The sequence below is a fragment of the Mixophyes fleayi genome, chromosome 2 (genome assembly GCF_038048845.1).
Source record: "Mixophyes fleayi isolate aMixFle1 chromosome 2, aMixFle1.hap1, whole genome shotgun sequence".
NCBI lineage: Eukaryota > Metazoa > Chordata > Amphibia > Anura > Limnodynastidae > Mixophyes > Mixophyes fleayi.
This window is the reverse complement of record NC_134403.1, coordinates 106,300,940-106,311,667: the sequence shown is the minus strand read 5'-3', so window position 1 is coordinate 106,311,667 and position 10,728 is coordinate 106,300,940. Positions and strand designations below refer to the sequence as shown.

At 39.1% G+C, this 10,728-nt stretch overlaps 1 long non-coding RNA gene across 1 annotated transcript in view; it reads right to left on the bottom strand.

Annotated features, from left to right (window-relative positions):
- Nucleotides 1-860: 860 nt before the first annotated feature.
- Nucleotides 861-10,728, bottom strand: part of LOC142140195 (uncharacterized) — a 124,016-nt gene continuing 114,148 nt past the window's right edge. Inside the window, exons 3-4 of the long non-coding RNA XR_012688326.1 lie at nucleotides 7,229-7,308; nucleotides 861-1,053 (exon numbers count right to left, since the gene is read on the bottom strand). This is a non-coding gene — a long non-coding RNA (uncharacterized LOC142140195). The remainder of the gene's footprint in view (nucleotides 1,054-7,228; nucleotides 7,309-10,728) is intronic.

Genomic DNA, 10,728 nt, shown 5'->3' with positions numbered 1-10,728 from the left:
CCCTACTTGCTGCCAGCACCTGGAGCACCTGTTCCACCCACTCCAACAATGCTATGCCTCTGCATTTGGTGCTGGGCAACTTTATTTTTACACTGCAATTTATACATTCTTGCTGAGTTCTTGAATTCAGCATACAGGAACTGCTGAGGGGAGGTGGGCGTGGGGTGTGGGGTTCAGAAAATCGAGTCATTTTGGTGGGGTCAAATGCCGTGACTCCCTGAGTATCGCAGAATTGCAGCATTTGGGATCTAATTCTGCCCACTTCCCTACAGTTTTATTCGCCAAGATATACTGCTACATTATTATTATTATTATTATTATTATTATTATTATTAACATTATTATTATTATTATTATTATTATTATTATTATGTCACTTTTCTCCTTTTGGCTATATGGTATATAGATAATAATAATAATAATAATAATAATAATAATAATAATAATAGTACATTATTAAAGCATGTACATTTTGGAAAAAAATATATAGACATAGAGGATTTATAGTTACAACGTCACAAATAGGTGGAAAGAATACCAAAAGTTAATTATGCCTTTTAACAGTGTGTAAGACTGTATTATGGGAAATGTTGCCTCCAAATCAGTATGATTATAGAGAAAATAGTGCTACACAACAAAGAGCAACAGATGTTATCTGGCCATCAATCATCATTTTTGACTTTTCCGGTAAAAATTATGGGATTTGAAGACGACTAAACTTATGAAGTCAATAAGGGTACCAGGAATTTACTAAAATTTATTTTTCAGATTGATCAGTGTACAGTGACAGCATTGACAAAATATTAGCATAACTATATCTATAAAATACATGCAATGAGGAATAATAAATTGCTGTGGCATAGGTAAGATGTGCATTTATTATGAGGTACCTATTTTATATGCATTGTTTCTTTGTATACTGAGGGAATGAGACAATGTAATTATATAAAAGATATAAAGTCAGAGAAAAATAACAATAATTTTTCCATTTCTCCGTTTAAAAGTCTAGTACGTTCCCCAGTTTGCTTGTCTGAATGAATGTCCTGTTTCTTCCTGTGAATTAAATTGAGACATTGAATGCCTTAAAATGAGATAACAACATTATCAGTATAAATGGCACAATAACAACTATTTTAAACAATTTCAATGGACACATTGCTGAGCCAAGTATATTTTATTTAATAAAAAAAAGTTCAGTACTTTATCTATTACATAGATGTAGTGTTATTAAGAGGAAAACTGTATTGCCCATCTTAGACTGCAATGTTTGTCGCATAATAGATTTTACAAGGGTAAAATGTGTTAAAGTACAGTATGATAGAACTACAACTTTCCAATAGAACAAGAACTTTCCCTAGCAGTTAATTTGTTTTGCAATCTGTAACAATGGGTATAGATCTACTTGGATTAATCAGTCCTGTGTAAATTATCAAAACCATTTATCTATATATAAACATATCAAGATGACAATCATTATTGTTTCATACAGTGGTCGAAGTGGACATTTAGAAGTGGCAGTATGGCAATTTAGAAGTGGTGGTATGGAAAACGTAATAGGAGTGTAAGTGATTACAAGAGAGTGCCCTATAGACGAACACAATTAAATAGTGACAGTGTGGCACTCGAGCTTGCACTTACCTGAAGGGGTTGACATGGGATGTAGACCCGACCAATAATGTGAAGTGGGGGTCTTGTGTCTTTGATTAGTATGCTGCACTTCCTGGTCTGAGTCACTCTGCTAGCAAAATACCGCCCACCCACGCCATTTTAAGTAAGTTATAAGGGCTAGTGGTTTTTAGTTACAACCAATCATAGGGCTTATATTGAGGTAGTGGGGGAGGAAGGCACTGCGATCAGCGGCTGATATATACGACTCTATCATGATTGGCCGCAGGTATCTGTCCCCTTTCGAGGCAACGGTAACTCTTGTTCCTTCAGTGGGGAGGGGCCTCGCCCGGCTCAGTGAGGGAGGGTGAGTGAGTAGTGAGGTGAGTGCAGTTTGCTCTGACGCCAAGTTAGGGCCGGCCAAGCAGTTGGGGTTATGAGAGGAGTGAGTGGACTTAAGGCGCTATTGCCATGTCCACGCTTGGTTACAGGTATCGCTGGAGCTGATCCGCAGTGCTCTTTCTCCGCCACCAAGATAAATAGGTTATAATAAAATACTTTAGTTTGCCACTTTACTCAGGTCTCTGTGTCTTTATTTTATATAAATTGGTTATCTTATTAAGGTATGGTGAAGGCGATGAAGGGCATACACGGTGAACTATTTAATGGAATTTGATCATTTTACAATCAATGCAATAGAAGAAGTGATGTCATGGTACACCAACATATACATTTCACTTTAACCACTGGTTCTATACATTTAACAATATTATCCAACTGCCCTAACAACTATCATGAAACAACACTGTAAATATCTAATTGTAGTTGCATAGGAAGAGGAGATAGAACAGAGGTTATGTACCGGGGCACTCAAGGATAGTTGGTTAGAATAGGTATAAATAAAATATAAATTTTTATTAGTATACATTAAAATAGACTCATCCTAGCAAGATAAAGCTATGCGAAATATTAAAAAAAGAACAGACAGTGAATTAAAAGTTGCAAATCAACTGCAACAATCGCTCTGTGATCAATTTTAAGAACTGGTAGATCATATAATAGAAAATATATGAATCAGAATCCCCACTTTTTCAAACCCGCAGCTTAGTAAATCTAGCCCCCAGTCTGCTAACATTCAAGATCATTACATCATACTGTTAACAGGGTCTATCTTTAGAGGCAGAGTATAGTACTTTGGCTTACAGTATTACCATTCTGTTATTTAGCCAGTGAGTCTGTGATTTACTGCAGTACTCACCTATGAATCTCACATATATATTTTTATTTTAACATATGAGATTTCCATCTTACTATACTTGAACAAGTGTATTATGTTCCCATAGGTTTAATAAAGGAGATTTTCCCGTTTATGATACTAATGATACTAATTATATTATAACTTATAGGGGACATTTTTGTCACTACCATTATTACTAGTTCTGCCTAAATATTTGCCCTCTGATTCATATATTTTCTATTATATGATCTACCAGTTCTTAAAATTGATCACAGAGCGATTGTTGCAGTTGATTTGCAACTTTTAATTCACTGTCTGTTCTTTTTTTAATATTTCGCATAGCTTTATCTTGCTAGGATGAGTCTATTTTAATGTATACTAATAAAAATTTATATTTTATTTATACCTATTCTAACCAACTATCCTTGAGTGCCCCGGTACATAACCTCTGTTCTATCTCCTCTTCCTATGCAACTACTTTATTGTGGTTATAGGGTGCACCACCCAGCTAGTTTTGCTGACACACTGATTATATTTATTATAACAGCTATTACGGGATATTTGGTTACAGACCTAGTGCGGTTACACCCCCTTTGCTCAAATATCTAATTGTGTCAGAAAGCAAAGTGCTACCACCCAAAGGAATCCTTAAAAACAAAGACATCCAGACATTAACATACTTAAAAATGAAGTAGTCTTTCAAAATATGGATCATACATATGCAATGCAATCATTTATACATATTGAATATTTCAGTACAGTGATTTATTTTATTCCAAGGCTTTTATTACCTATATTATAGATTACCTTTGCTAATAGAATATAATAAGCCGTACCTGGCATTGAGATAAATAACTGCAATTAGTGTGTGACTACATATATCATCCATTAAATTGCATAAACTAATTCCTGGAATCACAAAGTTCAGCTAGGCAAACAGCACTCAAACAAAGTTGGCAATGCCTTTATGCAATGTATAAATTATAGAGAAATACACACAGCAAAACAAACAACATTGTACCTCATATATAGCATTAAATCTATGCCACCTTCATCATATCAAACAACTGTACATAAGATACTTTTACATTTGAACTTTCTCATGATGCACTTTCACATCTAGGCCCACTTTCCTGCAGAATATTTACACAGAAGCACTTTACAAACTGGGAGGAATGCAGTCATGTATGTGCAAGGTAGATAAATAGGCACAAATAGGGAAAAATTAAATGCGCTGACTGCCAAATTCTGGGTAGCTCTCCTGAACTCCCGGGAGAGCAAAACACATTTACCACCTAACCTCCCGTCTGAGATCTCCAGAGGCAGACCCGTAACGAGGGCGGAGCGGGCGGTGCGGGCGGTGCGACCGGCCAGGGCGCAAAGCTAAGGGGGAGTAACGGCCGCCTGCCCCCCCACAATTTACCTTTAAAAATTAAGTCTTTTCCTGAAGATGATAGGTGCTGTGTGCACGTTTACACACAGCACCTATATGGATCCCAGAAAACAGCCGCAACCATAGAGTCCAGCGGCACCGGATCTCTGCAGCTGACGTGGTCACGTGACCTAATCACGTCACACTGCTTTCACTGCAGAAGAGCCGACGGGTGCCAGCATGGAGAAGTAAAGAGACACTCTACGGTAAGTAAACTACTGGAGGGAATGGAGAAGTAGGGAGTGGGGAAGGAGCTGGGAAAAAATAACAATTTATTTATGCTAGGCTATATGTTTGCTATATCTATGAGCTTTTATATGTACACTCAACGTATGCTTTTAGACAACATCTTAGTTAGTGAGCTGAACCTTAGCCTGTGCCAAGTCACAGTAGATAGTAGGTTATCCACTCATATATTAAGATATTTTTATATTGTCGATATATATATTTTTTGCACATAACTATCATTTGTTTATTAAATGTGTTCCTACATTAGTAGTGTACATGAAAATATATCTGATTTAATATACTTCTTATCTATTGAATTATTTCCTTATCAGCATTTGACAGAAAGAAACAATGAGCGAATGATTGTTTATCTGCTATGTATTGCTATCAAGGAGGGAGACCTTGCCAATCCTGAAGCTCTTGTATCATTTCCAGTAATTGGAGTGCAGGTTGCTGCTATTTTTTAGTGGAAGAACATGGCTGGCCTGCACAGAGCCCTGACCTCAAGCCCATCGATCACCTTTGGGAAGTATTGAAATGCTGACTCCGAATAAGGCCTTAGTGCCCAACATCAGTGCCCCAACCTCACTAATGATCTTGTAGCTGAATTCCTGCAGCCATGTTCCAAAATTTAGTGGAATGCCTTCCCAAAAGAGTGGAGGCTGCTATAGTAGCAAAGAGCAAAGATGGGAGTAAAATAATATTAATAGATTATAATAAAAAAAAAATTATATATATATATATATATATATATATATATATATATATATAAAATCATGCATTTGCAAATATGTGTAACAGAATTCTGTCAGTAAAGTGCTAGCCACACCCCCACATTAGGTTGGCCACACCCACTCGGCAAATGTCACTCCCACTTAGATGGGGGAGCGCCGGTGCCCTGTCTCGCCCAGGGCACTAAAATATCTAGTTACGGCACTGTCCAGAGGTGAGCATCAGAATGTTGACAAGTATGAATTACCAACATATTTTTGCAGTTAGCCAGTTAGTGAGCCTCATTAAAGTAAATCTTAATCCATAAAATAGTTCTAACTAATGTAAAAGTTGTAGGAGTTTGTGGAGATATGATCATGTTAATAACATAATAATGCAATAATGTAAGCCTTTCTCTGGCTCTGCCTTGCAAGATTCATACACTTAGCTCATTTTGTGGACAATGGACATTCATCAAGAAACACAATGTGCTATCTTTTAACTAAAACACACATACATTGGTGATACATAAGTCTGTACTCAACAAGGACTGGTTCTGAAAATACGTCTGTTGATGAATACAGGTCTAGGTACGCCAGGCAGAGCTGGATATAGACTTCATGGGGCAAGATACTATTTTGGGGGGCCCTTCCCTTAAAAAATCCATGGCAGTATACTTTTTTAGCATAGCATATACCCCTATAGTTGAGGAGAAGGGAAGCTTTGGGCCGCCACTTAGCCGCGCTGCGCCATTAAAGAGGGCTTGGTCATATCATTGGAGGTGTGACATGCATCATTGGGGGAGTGCCCTCCATACTTTTGTTCCCCCTTCTATTATTTCCCTCACTTTGTGCCCTCCATACGTTTGCTCCCCCTTCTCTTATTTCCCTCCATACTTTTCTTCCCCCTTCTCTTATTTGCCTGACTCTGTGTCCTGCTCCATACTTTTCTTCCCTCTTCTCTGTACTTTCTTATTATGTGCCATTGTGTCTCCGTTATGTTACTTACCTTTCTATTGCCTTCTTCTCTGGTCTTCTATCTTCTTTCTTCTCCATCACGATGCTCCTTTCTGCTCCTCACTAAATATGGCGTCAGGCGCGATGACGTCACGCCCGACATTCAGTAGGAAAACAGAGGAGACTGCCAGGAGCTGCCACTGTATTTTTTTTTCTTGGCAGGTGGAGGAGAGTGCCCCCCCCCCTGCCTTGCCTACCCTGCTCACAGCCGGTGCTGGAGGGGCCCTCTGGAGACCTCTGGGTTTCCTAGGTTGCCTAGCAGTAAATCCGGCCCTGCCGCCAGGGGCTGGCTGGTAGACTTTAGTCTGGGGGGCAAGCACACAGGGTGATTTTCGTTACAATATATATATATATATATATATATATATATATATATATATATCAATGTAAAAAAGAGGCTATTTTAGTGTTGCTTAAACCAGCAATACTTTATTATTATAAACGGTGGTCGCTCTCTTAACAGTTAACCTGCGTGGTGCTGACATTGCCGCTTTAAATAAAAATTCATTGAGGGCGCACTGAATTATAGATCTTAAGTAATGAAATTAAATAATGCAACAAAAAACAAAGCTCAACTTATACTGCATTTTGTTTTATATGTTCCTTCCCTGTACAACACCTTTTTTTTTTACATATCTGGCTCATTAAAATGGGGTATATATTCACATCATATTATAGCAATGGATTATATAATATTGTTCTATTACAGTAATGATTTATCAATGTGCAAAAAGCCCATTTGCTTCAAAAAAAACTAATATTTTTGCTAGCAAAAAGGCTTGAGCATAGCATTGAGTGTCAATTTGACACCCTGTCCCACAGCTGGATTAAGGCTCTGAGAGGCCCGGGGCACTTACGACAGAAGTGTACAGTGTGGGACATACCTTACAACTGTCCTTGCAGTTGTTACCAAATTCTGACTAAGCGAGACAGTGACTCAAATTTGGGACTGCCCCACCATATTCAGGACAGTTGGCAGATTGTCCTGCTCTTTAGTACCTGTTCTTGTCACTTTCACTACCTGTGGCTGTGTCTTTAGATCACTTGCTGTTTGTCTGGATCCCGGAATGTTGGGGGTCCTATTTGAAAAAAAATGGTTACATAACAGTTAAAAAACATCAAACAGCCCCAGCATTAAATCAGTAGAACCCACATTTTATAATTAGGCCTCCCTCCAGCCCCTACATTAAAAAAATTGGTATTCACATTTAATAAATAGGGCTATTTCCCTTCAACCAGCCCCAACATTAAATTAATGGTATTCCCATTTAATAAATAATCCTATTACCCTTCCTCTAAACAATCCCAGTGATAAATTAAATAGCATTTACATTTAATAAATAGATCCATTTCTCCCAGTCATCCCCTACCATCAGATCTAATAGGAGAGGTTAAAAGGGCAGAATTAAAAACACCAGCCAATATTAATTCACCCTGCCTAATGTGGGCAAGGAAGTGGCCTAGATTCCTAAAGAATTTGAATTAGGTGAGTAGACGTCGACCAGCGCACAAGTGAGATTATTTAGTTTGCTAACAATGATCAGATATCTCATAGAGATGACTCTATGACTGTCAGAGGGTTAGAGCGTAAGGTGTTCAGCAGTTTCTCCTGCTTAGCGTCACGTGCATTGACAGTTGTGGGGAGTTTACAGGAGCGAAGTTCAGGGTGGAGGTGTTGGACAAAATGTGTCTTTTTCAGAAACACCAAGGTGTATATTTACTAAACTGCGGGTTTGAAAAAGTGGAGATGTTGCCTATAGCAACAAATCAGATTATAGGTATCATTAATTTAGTACATTCTACAAAATGACAGCTAGAATCCGATTGGTTGCTATAGGCAAGATCTCCATATTTTCAAGCCCACAGTTTAGTAAATCTAGCCTCAAGTCACCTTTCAGAGTATGGAGGGATGAAAAGAGCTTGGAGCATTTCTAGGAGAGTTTAGACTTTTAACATTATGGGATACAATACAGAATTGGTATACTAGCAATAGGTAGGGCCAATGGTGTAAGAGAGAAAGAGAAGCAGAAGGGAATGCAGTGGGCATAAAGATTGACATATACAAAAGTGGAGGGTGGCAACTGTAGTGTGGTAGGAAGATGGGGAAAGGAGGGGAAGGCTTGAGGGCGACCAGTCGTGGTATATGACACCTGGGAAATGTGCTGGTGAGGTGGAGGAAAAAAATGCCAAAGGCAGTACAGGGGCCAGCATGGAGCTAAAATCTCCTGGGTGGAGGTTCATGGTGGAGGTGTGCAACAGAGAAGAGAAATGAGGGTGGGGTGGCGAGGGAATCAAAGCCTCCATAGTGGCCTCGTGTGTGAAAAAGGGATGGGGGAATCAAAAAAAAGTCAGCAAAACAATACAACAGTGGTAAGGTTGGAAAATCAGAGCAAACCATGAAAAATAATAAAATGCATCAATAAACATTGTAAAGTATATATGTAAAAAGGACAAATTCTCTAAATAGGCAGTCAATTTAGTAAGTACAAGTAAAGCAGGAGAGAGCCTGGCAAATAGAAAACACAATAGAGTGGTTAGAGTCCAGCCACATTCAAAATGTTCTGGAAGCAATGCAGTTTAACATGTCAGACCAAGTCCACCTTGTGGGCCATTCAAAAAGTAACAAGCTGAAACACCAAAAGGCCCCACCAAAGCACCACAACAGAACATATAATGTGCTAGTCTAGTAACCAGGATAACAAGTAAGTCACTGCCAAATAGTAGTAGATACCATACCTCTGCTGGCTCAAGCATAATACAGAAAAAGGTGAGCAAGTAAAACAATGGTAAATTCTTAATACAAATAAGTATATAGCAAAGTATGCATTGTCCTCGACAGAGTGCCCTCAGCAACAGCAGAATGGAACCTAAACGAAGGGCAAGGAAGAAAAAAAGGAGAGGGAGAGAAGAACAACAGTAGCAAATATTGACAATTTGAATAAAATCAAAACAATAATATTAGAACATAGATTGCAGTTACCAGCCAGAGGCAGAGGGGAAGACTGTCCGTGAAAGAGGAACATGCTGGTGAATTCAAACAAGAAAGTCGAGGTGTGTGACCCAGGGAATTTGGCAGTACATTCAGGAGTTGCCGAAAAGCCAGGATTCAGGAATATCCAAAAAGAACAGAAATGGTGAGCATAGAAACAGATATCCATCCTGAATGAACAGCAGAAGTCCATCTAATAAATTAGGTCCCAAGAGACCGTTGAGTAGAAGAATGCGCAATTGTAAACCAGTCCCTCCTGGGAGGTGTCTGTGCTCTAGGGGTCACTGGAGCAGTGGCGGAAACCTAGGGGAAATAGGAGGAGTAGGGAAGAGAGGCCTAGTTGTTGTTGCAGGGCCTGGGCTTCCGAGATGGTTTTGAAAAAAAGTTGTCGCTTCTGATCCTTCACGATAATGGAGAGAGGAAGCCCCCGATGATATTGAATATTGTTATCTCCCAGGTTGGAAATAATTGGCTTATCACCTCTTCTCTTGGCCAGCGTAGTCAGGGAATTGTCCTGAAAGATGCGGTGGGCATAACCTTCATATTGAAGGCTCTGAAGTTTTTTCTATTCCCGTAACATAGCCTCTTTTGCTGTAAAATAATGGAGGCAGAATGTGGCAACTCTAGACAGGGCTGGGTCTTGAGACCTGGGTTTTAACACTATCAAGGAGAAGGTGGTCTTCTGAAACTTCAGGCGCCAGCCTTTGTGAAGAGTTTTTTAAGACTCAAGCTGAATCAGTTCTTTGGGCTCAGGCAACCCCTTGATCCTAAGGTTGTTCCTTCTGGCCAAGTTATCCATATCTTCCTGGTAGTCCTGGATGGACACCATCTCTAGCTTGATATGGGTAGGGTCAGCCTCCACTGACTTTTTGTATGTGACTACTTGCTCCACTTTCCATTTCACCTGATCTGTGCAATCACTCAGTGCAGTGACAACAGCTTAAGCATATGGAGAGCACTCTGCACATCACATCTACTTGAACTGATGATCTCAATGCCTTCATTTCCATATTCAAGGAGAGAGTACTTTCTGGTGATAGGAGATAAGTCATCTTCATCAGAGTCTGAGTCCCCTTGGCTTTGTGGGTAGACTGGTCTCGGCATGAGGTGTTCAGAATAGACTGGAAATTAGTGGAAATGAATGTTATTGAGGTTAATAATAGTGTAGGAGTGAAAAAAAAACAAAAATATGGATTTTAGCACTTTTTATGCTTTTTTAAAAAAAAATCAGAACCCAAAACCCAAAATCAGAACCAAAACCTTTAGTGGGGTGTTTTGGCAAAACCAATCCGAACCCAAAACCTCAAGCTAAACCCAAAACACGAAAAGTGGCCGGTGCACACCCCTAGTTGAAACTATACATTTAGTCAAAGAAAGAGACACCTAATAACATATTATTAGCATGAGGTTAGGTGTGGATATTACCGAAAAGTAGTGGGGAAGGCCCTTTGAGTGAGGTTTCTTGCCTTTTGGCATTGCTTAATGACAATATTCTGCTGAGTAAAGATAT